Genomic DNA, 27,108 nt, shown 5'->3' on the forward strand with positions numbered 1-27,108 from the left:
TGTGTTTGGGAATTATCACTTATAAAATGATAATGGAACCACTTTGGTAATAAGAAACAGGTTGTATTACTCTCCCACTGTCTCACCACTTTAATAACAGTTACTACTTGTGAGCAAATATTGTGGCTGCAAGTTTGCATAAACCTCTTATTCTACTCATCTATCTACTACATTAGAATTTATCACTTCTAGTCACATTTCTCTGTATTTCTTTAAAAAGTCTTCATGAGGGGCGCCTGGGTGGCTCAGTCGGTTAAGTGTCTGCCTTCAGCTCAGGTCATGGTCTTGGGCTCCTGGGATGGAGCCCCACGTTGTGCTCCTTGCTCAGTGGGGCATGTGCTTCTCCCTTGCCTTCTGTGGGCTCACTGTCTCTCAAATAAATAAATCTTTAAAAAAAATGGGATTGTTTTCTTAATTTCTCTTTCTGCTGCTTCATTGTTAGTGTATAGAAATGCAATGGAGGGGCGCCTGGGTGGCTCAGTGGGTAAAGCGTCTGCCTTCGGCTCAGGTCTTGATCTCAGGGTCTTGGGATCGAGCCCCACTTCAGGCTCCCTGCTCAGCAGGGAGCCTCCTTTTCCTTCTCCCTCTGCTCCCCCCCGCCCCCCGCTCTTGCTTTTCCTGCCTCTCACGAATAAGTAAATAAAATCTTAAAAAAAAAAAAAAAGAAATGCAATAGAGTTCTGTACATTGATTTTGTATCCAGCAACTTTACTAAAGTCATTTATCAGTTCTAGTAGGTTTTTTTTGGTGGTATCTTTAGGGTTTTCTATATATAGTATCATGTCATCTGCAAATAGTGAAAGTTTTACTTCTTTACTGATTTGGATGCCTAAACTTGTTTTTTTTTTTTTTAAGATTTTATTTATTTATTTGACAGAGATAGAGACAGCCAGTGAGAGAGGAAACACAAGCAGGGGGAGTGGGAGAGGAAAAAGCAGGCTTCCAGCGGAGGAGCCTGATGTGGGGCTCGATCCCATAACGCCGGGATCACGCCCTGAGCCGAAGGCAGATGCTTAACCGCTATGCCACCCAGGCGCCCCTAAACTCGTTTTTCTTTTAAAAATATTTTACAGGTAACACCACCAGCCATAGGAAGTGCTGTATGACTTTACTTGGGTTGCCTTAACAAAGTACCATAGACGAAATGGCTTAAACAGCAGACGAGATGGCTTATTTTCTCACAATTCTGGAAGTTAGAAGTCTGAAATCAAGGTGTTGGCAGAGTTGTTTTTTTCTGAGAGCCATGAGGGAAGGCTCTGTTCTGGGCCTCTCTCCTTGGCTTACAGATGATCATCTTCCCCCTGTGTCTTCACATGGTCTTCCTTCTGAATGTGTCTGTGTTCTGATCTCTTCTTTATAAGGATATCAGCCATATTGGCTTAGCACCCACCCTAATGACTTCATTTTAACTTAATTCCATTAAGGTCCTGTTCCAGATATGGTCACGTTCTGATACTGGGGGTTAGGACTTCATATGGATTTTGGGGGAAGTCGTAATTCAGTTTATAACAATTGCCTTGGTTTGAATAAACACCATCTCTTCTCTGAGTGACTGCTGGACTCTGAGCCACATAAAACAGTTGAACAAGACAGCTCTTGCTCTTAGAATACTCATTATCAATTGGGATAGGTATTTGGGTATTTATTCTTCCTTGGCATCTGAGTAAAGGTTCACGGACTTGGCGATTGGAATGAGCTTAGAAAAATAAATGAGAAGGATTTGGAGGTAGTGTGAGGAAGAATGACATGGGCAAGAGAGGATGCAGAATTTTCTTCGTAGGTACAAAATTTAGACACCATCAGTGGTAGAATCATACAAGTCTAAGAAATATTAATATGGAGATGTCTTAAATATAAATGTAATTATATATTTGCATCATTTTCAGTGAAAATGAGCCTTTGTTTTACTCTTGTTTTTGCAAAACATTTAGACACACTGCCTTGATGACAGCTTTTTGTGGGGACATGAAATATAAACAAAACTGACAGGACACTAGTGTTTTTCCATCGCCTGATGTGAATTTAGTGGTATTTAGAACTAAATGATTTTCCAGAATCTCATAATAGGAATACAGTTTTTCTAAATTTTGTTCAAGAGGCAGGAATGGATAACTTCTGTAGTGTTCCACAGAACACTGAGACAGTATTTTGAAGCTGAGACAGTATTTTGAAGCTATTTGCAGTTATTTTTGTATTGAGAAAAAAAGGTACTATGTGGGACATAGTAATTGCTGAATAAAATAGCTCATTGACCAATAAATTCTTGGATTTAATGGCCTTTAAAATCAAAAGTATATACTACTGTTAGGTTTCCAACAGTATTATATTTAAAGTCTAAAGGCAGGTACTTATGAAAGATCATTAGACTTAATCAAACACAGATTATGTTTTTTAATATAAATTATATCAGCATACTTAATACATGCTTTCATATAGCGGTAAAATGGTGATTTATCTCACACTTGCACATGAAATTGGTGTGTCAAATAAGGGCCACATGACATTCTTTTTACTGCTGTATCCCTCTGTTAACATCTTATACCAAAAGATTCAACAAACACAATAGATATTAAAAAGTTTGCACCTTGTTCAGTGATGTCTTCAAACCCCTACAGTGATGACCCCTGAGCTTCCTCTGTACTTGGTGACTCACTTCAAATAAATCGAAGTGAGTGAGTCCTAAAGGAGAAGAACTGTTTTTAGCATTTAGGTAAATTGTTCAGGAGAACCACACTGGATTCAGTGTGGGGTAGATTCTTTTCATTGTGACTCACCTGGGGCCTGTTTATATTTTGGGGTTGCTCCACCTCACTGCTTAGTCATTGCCCCCCCCACACTCTCGGGGCTGATTACTGAGGTGTAAATTTACCCTAACATTGGTTTCAGGAAAACCCAGAGAATCAGGACAACTAACTGTGTCAGTATCATTGTTGGTTTTACATTATAAACGTTCCGTTCATTGAGCTCCTCTTTATCAGCTAAAGAACATTGAGCCCCTTCCAGTTCTTGTAAGGTGAGAGCAGGTTCCATCAGGAGATACCAAAGGGGGCTTGTCAGGAGTGAAGAATATTTAAGAAGGGACACACCATGAAAGAAGACATTGTAAAGTAACATGTCAACAAAAGCAGGTCACTTGTAGGCATTCAGCCTGTAAACCTTAGGGAACTGGGAGGAGAGAGGGCAGAGGAAGGAGCTGGTAGAGGAAGGAGCTCTGGGTCCAGCTGACCCCAATGCTTAGCTTCTGTCTTAGCCTGTTTGCTCTGATATTGAGGAAGCCGTATGTAACAACAAATCCTTATATAACACTGTGTGACAAGCACTACTTTCTTTTTTTTAAAGATTTTATTTATTTGACAGAGAGTGAGATAGGGAGAGAGGGAACACAAGCAGGGGAAGTGGGAGAGGGAGAAACAGGCTTCCCTCTGAGCAAGGAGCCCGATGCGGGGCTCGAACCCAGGACCCTGGGAAAATGACCTGAGCTGAAGGTAGACGCTTAAAGGCTGAGCCACCCAAGCGCCCTCAAGCACTGCTTTTATAACCACACACACACCCCAATAGCTCAACGAGAGAAATACTTTCATTCTACATTTTAGAGAGGAGGAAACAGGCAAAGAGAGCTTATGTAACTTTCCCAAGGTTATCAACTAGTAAGTGTTAGAGCTGGGATTTGAAGCCAGGCAGTATGTGCTCAGTCCTTGCACACCCCACACCTATACACACAGTTAGAAACACACACAAGGGTTGGAGACCTGTCTCTGAGTTCCAGCCCCAGCCCTCACCTTCATGCCCGCTTCCTGCAACTAGATGGGGTTTAGTGGGTACTTCTGAAAGTTGATTTTTTTTTTTTAAGATTTTATTTATTTATTTATTTATTTGACAGAGAGAGAGACAGCCAGCGAGAGAGGGAACACAAGCAGGGGGAGTGGGAGAGGAAGAAGCAGGCTCCTAGCGGAGGAGCCTGATGTGGGGCTCGATCCCATAACACCGGGATCACGCCCTGAGCCGAAGGCAGACGCTTAACCGCTGTGCCACCCAGGCGCCCCCTGAAAGTTGATTTTTATTTTTGTTTTCTAAAAATTGTGCTCCCAGGAAACCCTGCTTACCTCTTCCTGGATGGCCCTGTTAAGTTCCTGTTGCTAATCCTTCCCTTTAGATGTTGTCCTTTCACTAAGTGAAGACTTCTTGCCCCTAGCCAGTATCCTCTGGATCAAATTAGCGGTCCTCTTCGGACCTACAAAAACCCAGCTACTTTCTCAACCCTCCCAGTGGGCTCCATATCACAATGGATATATCTGTTGTTCTTGGACTTTGATGACACATGGAAGGTATGTGATGACTTGTTGTTTTGTGAAGTGGAGGGGTCGGTGTAGATGACAGCATCCACAAAGACCAACAGAGGACAAGACTGGCAACTGTAAAAGTAACTCAAATGGAATATTATTTAATATCAAGAGTTGGCTTCCTTTCTCATTTCTTAAGTACTGGTTCATCTTCATCTATTGAGTAAAATGAAAAAATATAACATTTCCACTTTACTAGCCTTAGAAATGGCTTTAAAATTTTATGGTTGGTTATATTTCAGTACTTTCCCTTAACTTCTGAGAGTGCAACCGATCACAGTCCATATTACAGTGTTAAGGCCTACCTTACATATAGATATTGGGTAGAAAACTTGTCTTACTAAATTATTTGACCATTTTATGGCCCCATGGTCTTTCCCTTTTTACTATTTTAATCCCAGTATAGTTCACATACAGTGTTACATTAGTTTCAGGTGTACAGTATAGTGACTCAATTCTATACATTACTCAGTGCTCATCAGGATAAGTGTACTCTTGGGGCACCTGGGTGGCTCAGTCTTAAGGTTAAGCATCCAACTCTTGATTTTGGCTCAGGTCATGATCTTTGGGTCCTGGGATTGAGCCCTGTGTCAGGCTCTGTGCGCCATGTGGAGTTCGCTTGAGATTCTCTCTCCTCCCTCTGCCCCTCTCACTCATGCTGTCTCTCTCTCTCTCTGAAGAAATAAATAAATCTTTTTAAAAAAAGATAACTGTAGTCTTAATCCTTTTTATCTATTTCACCCATCCCACCATCCTCTGCCCCTCTGGTACCCATCAGTTTGTTCTCTATAGTTAAGAGTCTCTTTCTTGGTTTGTCTCTCTCTCTCTTTTTCCTGCGCTCATTTTGTTTCTTAAGTTCCACATATGAGTGAAATCATTGGTATTTGTCTTTCTCTGACTGACTTATTTTCACTTAGCATCATACTCTCTAGCTCCATCCATGTTGTTGCAAATGGCAAGATTTCATTCTTTTTTATGGTTGAATAATAGTCCTCTATCTGTCTATCTATCTCACCTCTTCTTTGTCCATTCATCTATCAGTGGACGCTTGGACTGCTTCCATAGTTTGGCTATTGTAAATAATGCTGCCATAGACAGAGGTACATGTTCTTTTTGAAGTAGTGTTTTTGTGTTCTTTGGGTAAATATCTAGTAGTGAAATTACTGGGTCATGTGGTAACTCTATTTTTAATTTTTTGAGGAACCTTCATACTTTTCCACAGTGGCTACATCAGTTTGCATTCCTACCAACAGAAAATTTCTCCATATCCTTACCAACACCTGTTGTTTCTTGTGATGTTGATTTCAGCCATTCTGACAGGTGTGAGGTGGTATCTCATCCTGGTTTTGATTTGCGTTTCCCTGATGATGAGCGATATTGAGCATCTTTTCATGTGTCTTTTGGCCATCTGCATGTCTTCTTTGGAGAAATGTCTGTTCATGTCTTTTGTTCATTTTTTAATTGGATTATTTGTGGGACTTTTTGGTGTTTCAATCTGCATGTGTCTGCAGTCTGAAAAATCTGAAATGGGTCTCTTGTAGTCATATAAATGGGTCTTGCTTCTTTATCCATTCCATCACTCTCTGTCTTTTGATTTGAATGTATTCCATTTACATTCAAAGTAATTACTGATAGTTATGTACTTATTGCCATTACTTGTTTTATGGTTGTTTTTATAATTCTCTGTTCCTTTCTTTTCTTGCTCTGTTCTCTCATGGTTTGTTGGCCTTCTTTAGTGATGTACTTGTATTCCTTTTTCTTTATTTTTGCATATCGATTACTGGTTTTTCCTTTGTGGTACCATAAGGTTTGTATATAACATCATGTATACAGCAGTCTATATTAAGTTGATGGTCGCTTAAGTTTGAATGCATTCTTTAGTCCTCTCCCCTACAATTTAGGTATATGGTATCATAGTTTACATCCTTTTATTTTGTGAATTCTTGACTGATTTTTATAGATATTTTTACTTCTTTTGTGCTTCCTACTTTTCTTCTACTTATGGTCTTTCCTTTTTTTTTCAGATTTTATTTTTTATTTTAGAGAGAGAGAGAGTGCATGCAAGTGGAGGTGGGGGGGAGGAGCAGGGGTGGGGAGGGAGAGGGTGGGGTGGGGGAAAGAATTCTAAGCAGACTCTATGCTAAGCATGGAGCCCAACACAGGGCTCAATCTCAGGACCCTGAGGTCGTGACCTGAACCGAAACCAAGAGTCAGACACTCAACCAACTGAGCCACCGGTGCCCCTGGTCTTTCCTTTCCATTTAAAGTGTTTCCTTTAACATTCTTTGTAGGGCTGGTTTAGTGTTCGTGAATTCCATTAACTTTTGTTTGTCAGGAAAACTCTTTATCTCCCTTTCTTTGTGAATGACAGTCTTGTTGATAGAGTATTCTTGGCTGCAGGTTTTTTCTTTCAGCTGTTTTAAAATATCTTGCCACTCCCCTCTGACCTGCAAAATTTTTACCGAAAAATCAGCTGACAGCCTTGTAGAGTTTCCCTTGTAGGTAACTATCTTCTTTTCTCTTGCTGATTTTAAAATTGTCTCCTTACTACTACTTTTGCCATTTTAATTACTGTGTTTCTTGGTGTGGACCTCCTTGGGTTGATTTTGTTGGGGGCTGTCTGTGCCTCCAGGATCTGGATTTCCGTTTCCTTCTCCAGATTCAGGAAGTTTTCAGCTATTATTTCTTCAAATAAATTTTCTATCCCCTTTTTTGTCTTTTCTTCTGGGATCCTTATAATGTGGATGTTATTACACTTGATGGTGCACTGAATTCCCTAAGTCTCTTTTCATTTGTTATTATTTTTTCTCTCTACTGTTGAGCTTGACTCTGTCCTTCACGTCACGGAGCCATTCTGCTTCCTCCATTCTGCTATCTATTCCATCTAGTGTATTTCTAATTTCATTTATTGAGTCCTCATCTCTGTTGTTTTTTCCTTAGTTTTCTGTCTCTGTTAAAGTGCTCACAGAGGTCCTCCACTCATTTCTCAAGTCCATTGAGTATCTTTATGACCGTTACTTTCAATTCTCTATCAGTTATATTACTTATTTCCATTTAGATTAGGTCTTTTGCTTTTACTTTGTCCTGTTCTTTCATTTGGGACATATTTCTCTGTCCTTTCATTTTGTCTATTTTCTGTGTCTGTTTGTGTGTGTTAGGAAAGTCATCTGTGTATCCTGCTCTTGAAGTAGCTGTCTTCTGAAGAAGAGGTCTTTGGTGCCCTGCAGCTCAGTGTCCCCTGTTTGCCAGAACCTGGTGCCTCGTGGTGGCTTCTGTGTGTGTTACATGTGCCTTACTGTTGTGGCTGACCTGTGCTTGCCTTCAGTCCAGTTGTCTGCAGTGCCTCTCTTTCCTGTTGTGGGCAGATTTTTGATCCCTGTGTTGTTAGTGGGTGAGTGAGCGTGGGGCTGCCTTGGGTTTGCATTGAGTGCGACAAGGTATTTGGTAGAGATGCAGTAGCACCGAATTGCAGGGTGCTGTCCCTGTGTTCTTCCCTGAGAAGCTTTTGTTGCTGGGTGAGGCTTGCCGTCAGACCAGACGTCTGACCCCAGCTCACTGGTAGGCCCTCAGTCAGACTGTGTGTGTGCTTATCTTCTGCTCTCCCCAGAGTAGCAGTTCCTTTGGGATAGTGCTGGCCCCTGTCAGGGCTGTTTGCACACTGGCAGGCTTGTGGCATTGCTTTGGAGGGGCTCCAGCCAAGAGCGTATTGGAGGCGTCAGGTCCACAGGAAAGTGTGGGGATAGGGTATGCTGTCGGCAAGTTAGGTGGAGAGTGTTCATGCTGTGCTGGTTTCTGCAGGTGTCCATGTGTCCAGGCTGGGGAGATGGTGAGGGAATTGGCACCTGCTAGCTCCTTTGTTCCTAGAGAAGTCTCCTAAAGATCCTTGCCCCTCCAGCACACACTCTGAGATTAGTAAATACATCTCCCTCCCGTACATCCCAGGTGTTTTTCAGACTACATCTATGCTGTATCTCTGTGGGGCTGTTTGTTGTGCTGTTTCTTTAAGGGTGGGGACTCAGTGTCCTCTTGCCCTTCTATGTCTCCCATAGTCCAGCCTGCTGGTTTTTAAAGTTCCAGTTTTAAGCCCCTCTGATGGTAAACTCACAGAATTAGTCCCCTCTGATTTTCAAAGCCAGATGTCACGAGGATTCATCTTCACGTGTTGGTTCCCTGTGTCTGGTGTGAGGCTCTGTTTCTCTCCTCTCTCTCTGCCCGCAGCATCCCTCCCTCCTGTGGATAGCCCCAGGGGTCCATTTGGCTTCTGACTGCATCTCTGCTCTTCCTACCCTCTTTGATATGGCCTCTTCTCTATATTTAGCTGTGGAGAGTCTGTTCCTCCAGTCTTGGGGTCATTTTCTGGGCTATTTATACTGATGTGGGTGTTATCTTGTATTCGTGGGATGAAGTGAGTTTAGTATCTTCCCACTCTGCCAACTTCCCTGTAAGTCCATGTCCCCATTGTCTTTTTATACATCTCAGGGTATGTGGTATTTCTAAATGAGTCACAGCAAATCAGAATGACTAATATGACACAGTTTTAAGACAAAGAAGGAAAAACAATCTGTAATATCTTCTTCTGATAGTTCATTGAGAGCAGTGGCTCTTATGAGGAAGCATGTTGAAGTGGAGAATGGTGTTCGGAGGACTTAGTTCATCTCTCAGGCCTCCCATGATCTGGGTGTTTGACTTCATGCAAGCCACTGAGCATCTTGCAGCCGTAGATAGCTCACCTATAAAAGGTGGGTTTTGGAATAGTTCTCTCAACTAATAAGTTGCTTCAGTTAAACTAGTGAAACTAAAAATTAGTATTGTCAAAATTGTGCAGAAATAGGTATATTTTACCGATGATGTTAAAATTGACCCTTTTAGAGCAGTTTGGCAGAATATAAATATCAGCATGTTTGGCCTAGTCATGAGATTCCTCACACTTAAATTTATGTTAAGAAAACTAATCAAAACTGAGGAAAACTGTCACTAAAATACTATTTATAATAGTACATTATTTATTTCAACACCCATCCACAGAAAGGAAAAAAAGAGCTAAATGCTCAACAATAGAGTAATACTCAAGTAAATTAGTGTTTCCACTATATAGACTATTACGTGGCTATTAAAAATGGTGGCTATGGAGCCCATGGTACTACAAGTCAGCGAACTATGGACAGGTGGGACCAAATCAATCCCACTGCCTATTTTTGTAAATAAATGTCTTTTTAAAATATATTTTATTATTTTCATTTTATTTTTTTTCAAGTAATTTCTACATCCAATGCAGGGCCTGAACTTAACAATCCTGAGATCAAAAGTCGCATGCTGCACCACCTGAGCCAGCCAGGCAGCCCTGTAAATAAATGTTTATTGCCAGGTGGTCATTCCATTCCTTTCTGTATCCTCTTTGGCTGCTTTTGGGCTGCATTGGCTGTGTTAGAGGCTGTGTGGTTGCACGATCTAGAAGATTTACTTTATGGACCTTTACAGAAAGAGTTTGCAACCCCCAGGCTTTAGAAGATACTAACAACAAATGGAAAGTGAAGCCTTAAACTGCATGTACAGTGATGATAACTGTAAGGTTTATTCTGTGTGCACACCGAGTATACATATACTAACAGCATGCAGTTAAATAGAACCAACATGGATAAGGCTGGACTATAGAGGTGAAATAAAAGGATTTACTTTTCTAAATCCTTTTGCTGTTTCTGTTATCAATTAATAAACCAACATTTTCGTCCTGGCCCAGGTGCTGTGGCAAAAGGAATGGCAATATGCTGGTCTGTGGTGAGTACACAGGGAATGGCCATTCCTGTCTGGGCACTGGCAGTCTAGCCCTGTGGGCCAGTGCCAGTGATACTAACAGTACATATTTTCCGGGTAGGTTACTCGCACGTGGGCCATGTTGCTTCTCTGCCTTCAGTAGACAGTTCTTTCCCCTTTTGCATCCCTAGACTCTAAGCAATGGAAGGATCAAGTGAGGCACGGCTGACAGGAAGAGCATGACGTTGCTCCGTTGTTCACACAGCCTAGCAGTAATGAAAGTAGTGAGGTCATTGCTTTGACTGTATACTCCATGGGTGCTTAAAAAAGTGTGTTTGCTTTTGGAACCTCTCAAGGCTTGGGCCAGTCTATAAAATGGAGAAACCAAACTCACAGACAGTGTGTTACTCTTTAAAAGGGATGGCTCAAAAGCAAGTCAACATAGTAGTTATCACCAGTGACATGGACAAGGCTCATTTTAATCTCAGAATAATAGTGTACTTTCTATTACCAACAGGAGGATTCTAGAGTCATAAGGTTTCAAAGTGAGGAGAGACCTTCACCAAATCAGGCAATTCCTAGACCTCACTTTCCCATCTGGAGAAGTGAGGCCTGCATCAAGTGTGTGCTCCTCAGCTGTGGCCACAGTAGAATCACTTGGGAGTCAGAATCGTGAGGGTTGAGGGGAGGAAGGAGGAATTGGGGCACCTTTTAACCATAGATGCTTTAAAATCCATCTGGATAATTCTGTTGTGCATCCAGGGTTGAGGATGTTTGAACTAAATGGTCTCTAAATTTCTTTGTAATTGTATTTTAGAAAATACACATGTGTGTATGCACATAGGGTTATCAGTTTTATTTTGTCGTCAAATGGCAATCACAAGCTAAGAAAACAAATGATTTTTCTTCTAAAGATTTTTTATTCATTTGAGAGAGAGAAGGAACGGGGCGGGGTGGGGGGAGGCAGAGGGAGAAGCAGACTCCCTGCTGAGCAGAGAGCCCCATGCGGCTGGATCCCAGCACTCTGGGATCATGACCTGAGCTGAAGGCGGGTGCTTAACTGACTGAGCCACCCAGGTGCCCAACAAATGATTATTTTAACAGTATATTTACCATTTATTGAATTTCCTGTATATGCCAGGTACTTGTTAAATCTCCTTGGTTTTTAAAAAATTGTCTGCAAATCAAAACCACAGTGAAATATTACTCACATCTCTTAGGATATCTGTTATTAAAAAGACAAGGGGTGCCCAGGTGGCTCAGTCTGCTGAGCGGCTGACTCTTGATTTCAGATCAGGTCATGATCCCACCATCCTGGGTTGGAGCCCTGCATTGGGCTCCACGCTCAGTGGGGAGTCTGCTTGGGTATTCTCTCTCTCCCTCTCCTGTCCCTTCCCCCCAACTCGTGTGCTTTCTCTCTCTAAAATGGGTAAATAAATCTTTAAACAATTTTTTTAAAAAGACAAGAGATACCAAATGCTGGTGAGGATGTGGAGAAAAGGGAGCCCTCATGCACTGTTGGTAGCAATATAAGCTGGTACAGGCACTATGGAAAACAGTATGGAGGTTTCTCAAGAAATTTAAAATAGAACTAACATATGATCTAGCAATCCCACCTCTGGATATATGTCACAAGAAAACAAAATCACGATATCAAAGAGATATCTGTACTCCTGTGTTCATTGTAGCAGTATTCACAGTTTCCAAAGTATGGAAACAACGTGAGGTCCATCAACAGATCAGATGAATTGATAAAGAAAATGCGAGATGCACACGTACACACACACACACACACACACACACGCAGGAATATTATTCAGTCTTTGAAAAGAATGAAATCCTGCTGCTTGCGACAACATGGGTGAATCTGGAGAGAATTATGCTAAGTGAAATAAGTCAAAGAAAGACAAATAATGATATTTATATGTGGAATTTTAAAGAAGTTAAACTCATGGAAACAAAGAGTAAAAATGTGGTTACCAGGGGCTGGAGGGTGTGGGAAATAGGGAAAGGCTGTAGAGTAAATAAAGTAAAAATTGTCAAGTTTAAGCTTCCTGATAGACCTCTGAAGTTGATGTCATTATCATTCCAACTGAAGCTGAAGAAACTGTTTATCAGGGATTAACTATTTTGCTCAATGTCGCAGAGCTAATGGACAAAAGCAGAATTCTAATAGAGGTTTGTTTTACATCTGAAGCTGGGATACTCTCTGCTGCACTATAATCTTTTCAAAGGTGATTTTCCTCAAGCTACCAAGGTATTTTATGTATTCATTGTTAGCGTGTAATACCAGCCATCTAACTTAAAGATTCCTGGGTCAGAGCTTTCAGGCATTTGCCTAAGAGTTATTTAGACAAAATACTGGCGCATGTCTGCTGTTTGGCTGTTAAAGTTTTTCATTTGTATCAAACAGGATTTTGCAGAGAAACAGAATCAGTAAGATACACACACATACAGGCATATACATGTGCATTTATCTCTTCATTTTTTAAGCAGTTGATTTATACAGTTGTGGGGGCTGGCTAATCAGAAATCTGAAACTCAGGCAGGAATCTTGAGGCAGAATTTCTTCTTGTTCAAGGAAACCTCAGTTTTAAGACCTTTCAGTTTACTGGATGAGGCCCACCTACATAATCAACAACAGTCTAAAGTTTACCGATTATATATACCAACCACAGCAACACCTAGATTAGTCTCAGATTGGCTAACTGGGTACCTATAAAATTAACCATTAGAACATTGTATGCGGGCCTGTATGCACACTCCAGGTGGACAGTTCCAAGGGAATATCCCCACTGTGAATGCGCCAGCATTTTCTTTCCACTTTTCTTACATTCTTAGAGTTAATACCTTCTCCCTTGTCAGAATGAAGTACCAAGCACTATGTTAGATGTTGAAGATCCAGAAAGGAATAGGTAATGGTCTTTGCTGTTAAAAAAAAAAAAACACAAAAAACTGCTTAATAGTTCTTGGCATCGTTCCTCGTATGTAACAGGTACTCCAGTGTTGGAATTAATAGAGAACGCTTTGCTACTCCTGAGTGTCGGGGATATTCATGCCCAAATCATCAATATTTAAATTATAATCCTCTTCTACTCTTTGGGTAAATTTCATGACAGATATATTGTAAACAGAAACCTGCAGTCATTAGAGGACTGTAGCCCAAGCATACTTTGATGCTGCTGGAATCAGCATGATTTTAGAAAATCTATTCACTTCAGCCAAAAAATCAGCACATTTGTAGCAATCGATGCAATATTGCCAAATCTGGATGTTTCACATAATAAATATAGGCTGTGGTCACAACTTTCCAAAAAATGATTGGGTGGATTCAGCGGAGGGAAAAAGAGAAAGCATACATAATTCCTTAGCATCCTTAAGGTTAATAGCCCGTCAGTACATCAGTGTTGCAAGTTACTGTTCCTGGGCCTGGTTGTGCTGTTGTGAAATTAAACTAAGCTTTGTAATGTTATCATGGTCTCATCTCCCACCAGGAATGCTTGGGGGACTGCAGAAGGTACCGTGAGTTACTATATTAAAAACAATTGGTAAAAATTTTTAAACTTTGGTTGAACTCTATAGACACACATCTGTATAATACTTTGTGTTTTGGGATATCAGTAAAATAAGTGTTCACTGAATTCTTCCTATGTGCTAGACTCTTCATAAATATAATCTCATTTATTCTCAGCAACCCCGTTTGGTAAGTGCTGTCATTCACTTATGTTATAGATGAAGAAACTGAGGCTCGAGGCCACACAGGTAGTACATGGCAGAAAATTTAAACCTCGATCTGACTGTTATCCTGGGTTTTTTTTTCATTATGCCACAACATTGTGTTTCAGTAACTTCATTATTTGTTGTGCAAGAAGAAAGTCTTCTGACTTAGTAGCCACGCTAATGTGCTTATCATTTAAAATTATGTAACTATAGTTTGTTTCAAAGTTGTCAAACACTGTCACTTGTCACATCTTTTGCTGATAGGTTTTCCTATGGAGCCCTTCTTAGCTGAGAAAAGAAATAGTCATTCTCATGCCTGCTTTTAGAGATTTGTGTTAAAAATGAATGGTTGGCCCAGAGCCCTTCTAGACGTCAGGTACTAGAGTAGTGCATCAGGGATTTTCCCTCTTGGGAATAGCAAGCTTTTTGTTTGCGAACTGCTGCAGTTGGCCAAGGATGTGTGGCACATGGTTGCTTGGATTGATGTTTTCTTGTGAGACCTCTTCCTCATATGCTCTATCTTTTCACATTAAGAAAACAATAAGTGGTTTTAAAGATATGAAAACGGACCTTGTCTTTTGTACATTTGAATCAGATGTGGATCAAGTGACATCTAGCTGACTATATGATGGGACCAGTGGTGTAAAATGAGAACCAGAGGTAGCGTATTGGCAGATCCTGCTGTAAATGAACCTTCGGGACTATACCTGGGTTAATGATAAAGTGACCATATAATTTATCCTTCTCGATGGGATCCTTTCAAAAGTGAAACTGGGACCTCATAGTAATTATGCTGGGATAGCAGGCATTAAAATGCACATAGGCTCATACTGTGTCACAGACATTACCATGAAAATACTGTTTGCTGTATCAGAATTTTAATGCGAAATTAATGTGTACCTAAGTTGTCATTTCTTTCAGTTCCAGTTCAGCCAACATTTATTAACCATCTACTCTGTGTTGGGTTCTGTTCTGGGTGTTGTAGGCAGTATTGGAGGATGGGTAGAGTACTAGAAGATAAGCGCACAGCTGGACGGACAGGGGTACGAATGACCGCTCCTCATGTAATTTGGATGGTAATGAAGATATGAGAGTGTAGCACAGGTGGTAAATTGTGATCCAGATGTGGAATGGAGGAGGGGAGGGCTATGAAAGACTTGAAATGTTTAAACTAAATCTTGAAGGATAAAGTTGAGATTGAAAATACGACATTTAAGACAGTGGGCAAAGCATATGTAATGGCACTTGAGTGAGGAGGCACATGGGAGTTAGGAGAAAGTAGGGTAGATTGGTGTGGCTGGAGTATGAAGAGCATAGAACAAGATGACAAATGAGGCCTGAAAAGTTGGTTATGAGCAAGATTGTGAGGACTTTATCACCTTAAGGGCCTCTCCATAAGAAGAAAAAAAACAGGAATACTCCTTATGTAAATCACTCAAAAAGAGAATCAGATAATGACATGAGTAAAGTAAATTTCAGTGCTTTCCCCAAGCAAAATATCTTCACATACATTTTTTCATTCATTAAAGTAGTACTACTCATATTGTGGTCCTCAGACCAGCAGTGTAGACTTCACTTGTGAGCTTATTAGAAATGCAAATTCACGGCCCCCAACCTGAATGACTGAATCCAAATCTCTTGTGATGGGATCCAAAAAACTGTTTTAACTAGCTCTCTAAGGGGATTCTTACGCATATTAAGGTTTGAGAACCACTGCATTAAACATTTATTGAGTGCCTCTTTGCTGTCAGCTTCTGTATTGGACACTAGAGATGGAGTTGAGTTGAATTGGGTACAGTCTCAAGGTTTGATGGTTGAACAATAACATCTAAATGAAAACTCCTCTATGAGAAGCCGTAAACGGATGAAATGGTCAGCTAGGTTATAATGCTTTACTGCTAAGTCTTCTGTGACTTCAATATTAGGAATTTAAGGTATATTCCAGAATTTTCCAGAGAAACATAGGAATCTTTTTTTAGCACCTAAAACAAACATTTGTTTCATTGTGTACAGGTTTTTAAAATAGCTGAATTTATCCTCAGAGGTTGTTCAGATACTAGTGAGGATTTGGAAGAAAGCTATACTTTTATCTTTTTAATAACTTTGTTTACATTTTCTGCTTTTGTGATATGTTATCCATTTAGAAACATTTAAGCGCTTGATAATTAATCATTAGCCATGGGCAGTTTTTATTTTTTATTATGAAATAGTTCAAATGTACTGAAATACCCATGCAGATATAACCTGTTATCATTTTGTGGTAAGAAATATTTTAATGTGTATCAAACCGGAGACCAAGAAGTATAGAATAGAGAGAAAAGAAAAGGAATAACTTCTGAGGCTGTAAGGCCTGAGTATTTTCCAGAACTGCTGTTAACTCATGAATCCTTGGATATAGGAGACACAGGAATACATAGTAGGAGACATAAAAGAAATTCACACATTGTTGTGAAAACCAAAGACAAAGATCTCAAAATCAACTACCAAGACAATGAGATGGAATAATATTTCTCAGAGTTGAGAGAAAACATTCATCAACACAGAATTGTGAACACCTAGCCAAGCTATCTTATGAGAGTGTGGGAAAAACAAAGATGTGTAAGATAAACAAAACTCAGAGAAGATACGAATGGCCTTCATTGAAGATACTTCTAAAGAATTTATTCAGGCAGAAGAAAGACTCCTGAAGGAACATCTGAGATGCAAGAAAAAATAGTGAAGAAATAAATTATGAGACAAATAGGTAAAACTAAATAAAAGGTTTCTGTATAAAATGCCACCAAATACTTTGTAAAACGTTTGATACGTAGTCATGTTATTACCATTTAGTCAGGAGTTGCGTTGTGATTAATCTCAGGAGTTACTTAGGAGAGTGAGCATGTATATGTACATGTTTAGTTTTTATTGTCGATTTCTAATCTAATTGTATTGTCAGATATTTTTATCTGTTTGATATCAATTCTTTGAAAAATGTTAATGTCCTTTATCAGTTATGCTTCAGCAGCACTCAAGATATAGGAAACTGAAGGCAAACTCAACTGGGATTTGGACAAAAATTTTCTTTTTTTCTTTTTTTTTTTTTAAGATTTTATTTATTCATTTGACAGAGAGAGAGACAGCCAGCGAGAGAGGGAACACAAGCAGGGGGAGTGGGAGAGGAAGAAGCAGGCTCCCAGCGGAAGAGCCTGATGTGGGGCTCGATCCCAGAACGCTGGGATCACGCCCTGAGCCGAAGGCAGACGCTTAACGACTGAGCCACCCAGGTGCCCCTGGACAAAAATTTTCTTAAGTAGGTTGAGAGGGGTCAGGGCTCTCTTGAGTGAGTATCAAGAGTGAGTAGGGACTGTTACTGTCTCCAAACTTTATGGGACAAAGAAAGGAAACAAATATTGCTGCAGCCCAGTGACATGGTGAGCGCTGGAAACAGGGATATTCTCTGTGAAGATGCAGATGCTCTGTACGCAGCTGAAGTTACAGAAAGACACTGCCACTGCTAGAGCTCTGGGTCCCACCCAGGCACAGGGGGCAGAGGAAAATCACCCTGATCTCCCTTCATGTTCTCCAGGCTCCTGCCAGGACCTCCCAGAAGCCATCCCTAGCTGGAAGCCAGAAGAGTCCAGGTAATGCGGCTTATAGGGGTTACCACACAGAGCGAAGGTGAGAAAAGCAGAGAATAAATGGCGGAGAGGAGCAAATGAAAAACCAGCAAATTCTGTGAGATGTGACATGACATATTTTGTGTATGTTTGATTTTTGATCAGAAAATATATTGTATTTGTGTATTAGTCATGACCTATCTAGGAAAACAGAGATTACTCGAACTGTTTTAAAAAGAGCAAATTTAATACAGAGAATTGGTTAGCAGGTGGTATCAATGCAGGGAAACCAAATGGAAAGGGGACGCAATTGAGAGATTAGCCGGAGCAGGAGCTGCATGGCGTCAGGGTCTGGAGAGTCAGAGAGTAGGTGATGTGATCAGAAACCAGAAACCAGGCCATCTTTAGGAGCCTCGGCTATTCTGTCAGCGACATAAACTTCATGATTTTAATAGTTCTCTTCTTTATTTTAATAATTCTTGACAAGTTGTTCCTTTTATCATTATTTCGTGTCTCTGTATCTATGAATGCTCCTTATGTAAATTATTTGCATTTGGTATTTATATTTTTTACAGCTTTTTTGGTTAGTATTTCCCTTTCATATTTTTGCTTTATTTTCAGACTTTGGATTGTTTCACTTATAACATGTCTGTCTCTTTAAATTATTTTAATCTGTTGTGATAGTTTATCTTTCAGCAGGTAAATCCAATCAATTACATTTGTTTTGACTGCTGTTATTTTCAGGGTTTTTTTTTTTTTTCTTATCACAAACTTTACTCAGTCAGATGCAGTGATTAGATGCTTTGCATTTTTGTGTCTGAGAGAGTATTTAGTGTTGGCCTTCCCATTCACACGAGGGGCTGGAACTGGCCTTCTTCAAAAAGAGCTGTCTTCATTTAGCATTGAAATAAAAAGAAAGACCTATAGACATTTTTTTTTTTTGAAATTTCATCCTAAATCCCTGTTCTGCTTTGATCTGTGGGGTGGAATGGTTCATGGTGAGTCTGGATTTTATTCTAAATGTAGTGGGCTTCCAATCAGACTAGTCGAGAATATGGAGATGACATGTTCTGGTTTGAGAGATGAAAGGGTCAGCCTGGCTGAAGTGTCAGTAGACCGTGGAGCTAGAGGGAAAAGTAAGGAAACCAGTTACCCCGTATGAGATGATGGTGGATTTGGCTCGGGGGATGGTGGTGGAGGTGGGGAGAAATGGTCCAGTTTGGCTGTAATTTGCAAGATAAACCCCATGTATTTGCTGATGAAGGAAAAGATAAATCAAGGCAGGTTTCTAGGTTTAACGTTTTAGCAGTTGGATTCACAGCAGTACCATTTATGGAAATACGGGTCTAGGAGAAAGACCTCGTAAGTTTTGTTTTGAATATGCTAAGTCTGATTGATATATTTAGTCAACAAATATTTATTTAGTAGCTGCTGTGTCAAGTACTATTTTAAATGTATGGCAAACAGCACAGATGAAACTGACTCCCCTAAAATATCCTTCCTGTCAGAGATCTCTCATTATAATTGTAGGATACAGATAGTAGGCAATAAACATAGTAAGAGCACTAGAAAAAACTCAGGAATGTAGGGGGTGGGTGCCAATGAAAGGTTGGTGGTGGTGGAGGAACATAGGTGCACGGTAGGCCCCGTCGAAAAGGTGACTTTGGGAAAAGACTTGATGGAGATGGCAGAATTAGCCATGCCTTACCTGGGAGAAGAGTTTCTATGGGGAAGGAAAAGCAAGTGCAAAGGCCCTAAAGCAAGAATGTGAATAGCAATTATGAGTCCAAAAACATGTTATTGTGCTTCAAGCCCAGTGATCAAGGGCAAGAGTGTTAGCAAATGAGGTCATTGAGTTCACTGGAGTCTATCATGGATGGCTGTGTAGGAATTTGGTTTTTACTCTGAGCTCTGAGTTGGAAAACAGCTGAGGATTTTTTTAAACAGAGGGATAACATTTGATTTATGTAGTCACAGGGTCATTTTGGCCACTGTTTTGAGATTGGGCTATAGGAAAAGGAGTGGAAAGAGGGAGAACGGTTAAGAGGCTTTTGCAGTGAACCAGACAAGAGATTATGGTGGCTTGGACAAGCAGTGTGAGGTGCTGAAGACTTAGATGCGAACTATGAGAGAGAGAGAGAAGGAAAGAAAGAGAATCTAGGATGACTCCAGTTTTTAGCCTGAGAAGGAGGGAGTTTCTGCCTGCTGATGCAGAAGATGGGAGAGAGTAAGTTTTGGTAAAACATCAGAAGCTAAGTTCCGAACATGCTCATTCTGAGATGCAGGTAGACAGCCAGTGGAGATGTTGGGTAGGAAGTAAAATATCCTAGCATGGAGTTAAGGACGGAAGTGAGGACTGGAGATAGACATTTGGGAGCTATCAGCATATAGTTGGTATTTAAAGCCAAGGAAGAGTAGAGATAGAAAAGAGAGCAGCTGATCGAGCCCTGGAGCATAACAGTCAAAAAAGTACAAGGAGGGGGCGCCTGGGTGGCTCAGTCGTTAAGCGTCTGCCTTCGGCTCAGGGCGTGATCCTGGCATTCTGGGATTGAGCCCCACATCGGGCTCCTCTGCTGGGAGCCTGCTTCTTCTCCCACTCCCCCTGCTGTGTTCCCTCTCTCGCTGGCTGTCTCTCTCTCTCTCTGTCAAATAAATAAATTTTAAAAAAATCTAAAAAAAAAAAATAAAAGGAGAAGAAAGCAACTGGCAAAGGAAACTTTGAAGTCAGATTGGAGAAAATGCCCAGAGTGTCTGCTTCCTGGAGGTGAAGTGAAGGATTGTAATAAGAAAAGGGAGGGGTGTCTGTTATAATCAGATCTGCCTGTAGGTCAACGAAGATGAGGATTAAAAATTGATCCTAGGATTTATAACATGAAGGTCATTTTTGAACAGGACAAGATCAATTTTGGTGAAGGTGCGGTTGAAAGCCTGATTGTAGGTGGTTTAAGAGGGGAAATCAGGCGATGAATTAGAGGCAGGATGCGTAGAGAACTGTTTCCAAGGGTTTTGCCGCAAATGGAAACACAGAAATGAGGACATAACTGGCAGGGGAATCGGTCAGAAGAAGTTTGTGTTGTTTATTTTGTAAAATTAGAGAAATGACAGTATGTTTGATTTCATGCTGATGGGAGTAGTCTCATAGGGGAAAAGGCAAGAGCAAGAGGGGAGAATTGCTGGAGTGATGTCCTTTCGTGGGGAAGAAGGGATGCTATCTGGGGCGTAGGTGGAGGTATTGACCTTATACAGGGGCAAGGGGATTTCATCTGTAGCAACAGGGCCCCGTAGACAGGCTATGGAGACGTGACTAAATCGATAAGTTAATTGTAACACTAAAAAGTTATCAAATGTTCCATCACATGGTCTGTTCTGAAATTCCCCTTGCCTACGGTTGACTAGGGAGAGTCTCCGCTTTAGAGAATGTAGCTGGAGGCCTAATTAGTTCCTAAGAACATTCTGGGTACCTTGTGAGATGTGTAGGAGTGTAGGAGTGACCCCTGCACCACCCTGCTTTCAGTCTTCGCATTTCAGTTTCTCCGGATTCTTCCTTCTATGCTAGGCAGGGCCAGCAGTGCAGTTAGTTTAGAGCGTGAACCACTTCCATTAAAGGTATTTAATGTTATTTTTAAGAAACTCCTTTTAAACCTAATGGTTGTGTTTTCAAACTGAAGCCAGTGAAGTATTTTGTGATTTTTATAGCAAAACTATATTCCCTATTCCTAGTGAATGAATGAAATTGCAGGCACATATTATGTTCATCCATTTTTATATTTTCTGTCACAGTATTAGCTTATTTAATTATTCACAAATATAACAATACAGCTATTTTAGACCTTGTAAATCAAACATATAAATGGCCTAAGAGTTACGATCTGACATAGCAATGCTTCTTAGTATAATTTATAATTTGACAGTAATGAAATTCATAAATAGGAATAGCATTGATAAAATAGGCAGGAAAAAAATCTAACTTATAATGACCAGTTATGATAAGAAAGTAGCTTTTTCAATTGTTAAAAGTTGATAATGGCTTAATTGCAGGCTATTAAATCTGAGAAATAATCTTTCAATCTTCTTAAACTTTAAATTAAATATTTCTAATACCAATTCTTGCCTGCCTACAATAGTTTAATAAGAAAATTTCCAATTATTTTATCATAATAATCCATCTCTACAATAATTGTTTCAAATTACAATTGTTAGAAGTTTTGAGGGAAAACTAGCAATTCCACTCCTAGGTATATAGCTAAGAGACTTGTATACGAATGCTCATAGAAATACAGTTCATAGTTGCCAAAAAAGAGAAACAACCCAGATTTCCATTGGCTGATGAATGGATGAGCAAAGATGGTCTGTCCACAGTGGAATATTATGACCATAAAAAGAAATGAAGTACTGATCCATGCTACAGTGTGGATGAACCTTGAAGATGTTAATGCAAAGTTGAAGAAGCCAGACCCAAAAGACCACATATTATATGATTTTATTTCTATGAAATGTCCAAAATAGGCAATCTCTACAGGTGGAAAGTATATTGCACCATGGTTGCCTGTGGTGGAGGGAGGAGAGGGGACTGGAAATGGGCAGTGACTGCTTTTGAGTATGAAGGTTTTTTGGGGAGTGGTTAAATGTCTTAACATGAGATACTGGTGATACTTGCATAACTTCATAAATATATTAAAAACCACTAAGTTGTATACTTGAAAGGAGTGAATTTTATGGTATACAAATTATACCCTAATAAAGTTTTAAAAAATATTAGCTTAAGGGGTGCCTGGCTGGTTCAGTTGGAGCATACGACTCTTGATCTCAGGGTTGTGAGTTGGAGCCCAGGTTGGGCTTAGAGGTTACTTAAAAAAATATTAGCTTAACAAAGACAGCATAGAAGTTACTTTATTTTTTAAGAGTTTATGTATTTCTATATATATATATATATAGAGAGAGAGATAGAGTGGGAGTGGGGAAAGGGGGAGAGAGAGAATCTCCATGCTGAGCATGGAGCCCAACACAGGGCTCCAGCTCACAATCCTGAGATCATGACCCGAGCTGAAATCAAGAGTTGGATGTTCAACTGACTAAGCCATCTAGGTGCCCCAGAAGTTACTTTAGATAGTCACTTAAAACCACCTTTCAAATAAATTCAGAAGTTTTCTCTCCATTCTACTCTTTTTTTAAAAATACAGCCAATGTATGACTCATTGTGAAAAAAAAATAATGAGGTAAAAGAATAGGCATTTTCCATCATTTTTCTGTTATAGCAAGTGACTATTGAAAGGTTGATTAAAGGTCACAGGGGCATATTATTTCTAGAAATATTTTTTAAACTGCTTGAAATCCCAGATAGTAAGTGTTGATTGTATCAAGCAGACCAGCACAGATGGATATGAAAACATGCCATTGTGATGCCAACTCAATATTTGGAAATTTCTCTGTAAAATAGAGTGATTTCTTACTCCTGTGTTTAGCCTTTTCCCCAGCTAGAAACAACTATGAGAGCTGTGCAGTTAGTCCTGTTGTGGGTGTGCCTGTGAGGGCCACGGTGGAATGGGAAACACTGGTGTAATGGCCCACCAATTCCACCAAGCTGCTGGTGATCCAGACTAGTGTCTGACCAGACGATTCAATCAAGACATTCCAAAATGTCATATGTGTTTCTCCCCAGAAGAACTCATGTATCTTTATCTGAAGAAGTCAAGGTAGTGGAAAGATAAAAGAAGTTGACTGAGTACACCTCAAAAAACCTGCTTTTACCTGAATGGTAAATTGTACTTTCTAGTTTACACAGCACACTCACAGGCATTACCATTATGGGAGCCTCTTGACAAGCCTTGATTTTGGTAGAATTTGTTCCCTTTTCTCTTTTGTGGAGATGAGAAAATAATCTCAGTGGTTGGAACTCGGGGTCACATGTCTAATAAGTGTCTTAGTCCAAAATTGAACCTTTGTTACTGACTCCTGGTCAAGGTTCCTTTCATCGTACAGTGCTGCCCCCATCAACCAGGGCCTCATGAATAAGCCTCCAGAACCACTTTGGTGAAGAAGTTGCTTCTGGTCTTCTGTCATCACAGGTCCTGATAGAGCACTCATGCCATCAGGCTTAGATGATCCCAATTCTAACCTTGATCTCTTTGCATAGTATATAATTTCTTCAAATATTTATTGTGTTTTGCATTGTCACTCCTACTATTATGATCTCATATCTACTTAGTACTTCTGTCTTCCTCCTTCCTCTCCCTATGGGAGACATCAAAGCAGAGTAGTCAAAAACACTGAAGTCAAGACACAAATTTTATAACCCGGTTTTGTCACTTACTAACTTTGTGGACTTGAACAAATGACTTAACGTAGTTGGGGCTCGGTTTTCTTATATGTAGTATAGAGATAGGAACCAAGTCCCCTTCAAATGTTGTAATATTTAAATACAGGGTGACGATCTAATTCATCATCCAAATAACCAAAGAGGGCCATAGGGGCAAATGGGATTTCTGTGGGCAGCCAGGACATATGGCACCCTATGTAGATGAAACAATGCATGGAATGGGACTAGCACACTGCCTGGCTTATAGCAAGGCTGTCACATGTGCTCTTCTCTCTGACTCAGACACTCTTCCTCCCCGCTCTTCCCTGGCTGGCTCCTCCTTATTCTTCAGGTCACAGTTTAAATGCCACTTCTTCAGCAAAGCTGTCCTTGACCACCCTATCTAGATCATTCTTTCCTTTCATAGAACGTATTGCAATTTGAACCTATGCATGTATTTGAGTGCTTCTTGATTGCCTCTTTTCCCTTTTCTGTTGGAAGCTCCATTAGGGCAGAGACCATATCTTTTTCATTCACCAGTGTATACTCAGAGGCTAGCTTGATGCTTGGTAAGCATTCAGACAATTTATAAAATGGATAAATGAATGCGTGAATATCAATTCCTTTTCTCTATACTGGTGGTTTTCAATTAGGATGATTTTGCCTCCCAGGAAACATTTGGCAATGTCTGGAGACATTTTGGGATATCACAGTCGGGATGGGGTTGCTCCTGGCATCTAGTGGGTAGAGGCCGGGACGCTGCTGAACATTCCTACACAGTGCACAGGACAACTGCCGACAAGAAAGAGTTACCCAACCCAAAGTGTCTGGGGTGATGTGCTTGAGGAAGTGTGCCCGATACCTAGTGATGTAAGGGTTTTTATTACCCTGAGTGGGGACCAAGATAATGGCTCTACTGGAAAAATTATTTGCATTTTAATCTTAAAAATGCATACCATTAAAATGGTGAAAGAAATCAATTAGACGCCTATCTCAAGAATGAAGCAGTAGATGGCACTAGAAGACACTGTAATTTACTCTTAAATTTCTTTGTTAGGTGAGTTGTCTTTATGATTTATAATTTATCATATTTAATTTCACCCCTTTTCTACATGTACGTATTTTTGCACCAAACTAGATGCATTAAAATTTTATGGCAACATTTCTGCCTTTTATTTCAACAAACGTTCAGCTCGTGCCTAATATGTGCATGGTGCTCTGCTGTGTGGGGGGATACAGAAGACCCTCACAGGCTTTGTCCTTCATAAACTTGACTCCTTGACTGATCCCATATGATCAGCATACCATTCTGATAGTGTCAGACCATTACTTGGAGTACATGATCATTATTCAGGATTTTCTAGGTCGTAGGTAGGTATGTCACTATAGTAGTGTGATACGTGGCATTGATACGGGTGAATTAAGGGAGAATCCTGTCTGGCCTTCTGGAACATCCCTAAGACTTCAGACATATGTAGTTTTTATTTCCATTGAAAAGGAAGCCCACATTCTTTTCGTGTTATAGTAAACAATGGATCTGTGCTTCGGTTCAGTTAAAGCATAGGGATGCTAGAAAACATATCAACTATTATCGATGATTTTTGTTATATGAAATCTAGCAGACCACCTTCTTCTTGAGCTTAGATTTACTGAGTACTACTTGTGTGTCAGGCACATACTAAGCACTGAGGATAAGAAGATGAATAAAATAATTTCTTCACAGGAGGAAGAGGTGGTCAGGGTGTTTCCTGTCTCAGCAGATGACATCATCATTCATCCAGTTGCACAGGCCACAAACCTGGGAATCATTCCTTTCTTCTTCTTTTTTTTTTTAAATAGGCTCTATGCCCAATGTGGGGCTCGAGCTCATGACCCCAGGATCAAGAGTTGCATGCTCCACTGACTGAGCCAGTGAGGTGCCCCAGGAATCAATTCTTGACTCCTTTCTTTCACTCCTGTATACAGTCCATCAGCAGTGTCGACTTGATCTCAGATACGTCCTTTTCTTACACAACCACCTGTATCACCCTCGTCCAAACTCTCGTTATCTCTCTCCTGGGCTATTGAAATAGCCTTGTGACTGACCTCCTTTCTTCCACTCTCTTAATATTGATTTCTCCACCTAGCAAGAGTTGCTCTTGTAAAATGGAAGTCAGACTTGCCATCTCTCTACTGTCTTCCCATTGCGATTAGAATAGCATCTAAACTTACATGGTCAAGCTTACGCCAGTCTCTCTGACCACCTCTCCTACTACTTCTACTGTCCCCTTTACCACACCTCTAATACACCAGTTTCATACCCACTGGCATCTTCAACTGATAATAACTTAACACATTTGGGGAATAATTCGGTTAGATGCTGGCTCCACCCTCAAAAGGTTGAGCATTTGTTGGGGCGTGGTACATCAGATTAATATAGCGATGGGATGAACTGGGTGAATAAGTGCTTTCTCATGATGTGAGGAAGACTTTCTGGAGGAAAAAATTGAGCTGTATCTTGGAAAATAAAAGGGGCTACAGCACAGTGGATTTGAGAAGAGAAGGATAAAATTAACTCATATATGAACAGAAGTGAAAGAGAGGATGACGAATGAAGACTTCATGGTGTTCCCTAGGGCTGTGGCCTAGAGATGTATTGTACAGGCAAATGTAAGGTTTGCAAGGAGATAGAGGCATTTTTAAACATCTGCATGGCTCTTTCTTTCCAGCAAAATACTGGAAAAATTATCTAAAATCTGTCTACTGTGTGCCTTATATCAGGCATTCTCCTAGTTGGTTTATGTACATTATCTCATTTAACTCCTACACCAGGAGTAGGTGGTATAATCCCTTTGGGAAACACAAGAAACTGAGGCACAGAGAGGTTACATTACATGCTAAACATTGTAGGGCATATAAGTGGCATTTTGGTGTAGGTCCCTCTGCTTCCAAAATGCATTTTTTCCTAGTAAGATATACCACCTCCCTATTAGGTTGTTAAATTGTTAGTGCTGTAGTTTCCCCCCATATCGAACGTAGATATCATTAGTCATATGGTGAAAATCTCACAAGTGACTAGGTAAATGGAAATGACCTTTTAAAACCTTTGAACATGTGTTTGAACCACATAAGGTTGTTCAAAGAAGGTGTTTGTTTTGCCTCAGTGACTCTTCGGAAAATCATTTTCTACCAATACAAATGTATTTAATCAGTTAAGACTGTTCCAAATGAATTGCTCATTTGCCTAAACATAAATTTTGTTTGGAAAACACTTGCAAGTGTAGAGACAGCTTCAATATGAATTATGGCGCTCGGGGTGTTCAAGTAAGATTGATAGTGGCTGGACTCAGGACTAATGTCATATTTTTCTGCGGAAGGGCTTTAGTAAGTTTAGTTATGGCAGCATTTGAAGTCAGCTTAGTCCGTT

This window comes from Ursus americanus, chromosome X (assembly GCF_024610735.1).
Source record: "Ursus americanus isolate L20-20 chromosome X, mUrsAme1.1.p, whole genome shotgun sequence".
Classification (NCBI taxonomy): domain Eukaryota; kingdom Metazoa; phylum Chordata; class Mammalia; order Carnivora; family Ursidae; genus Ursus; species Ursus americanus.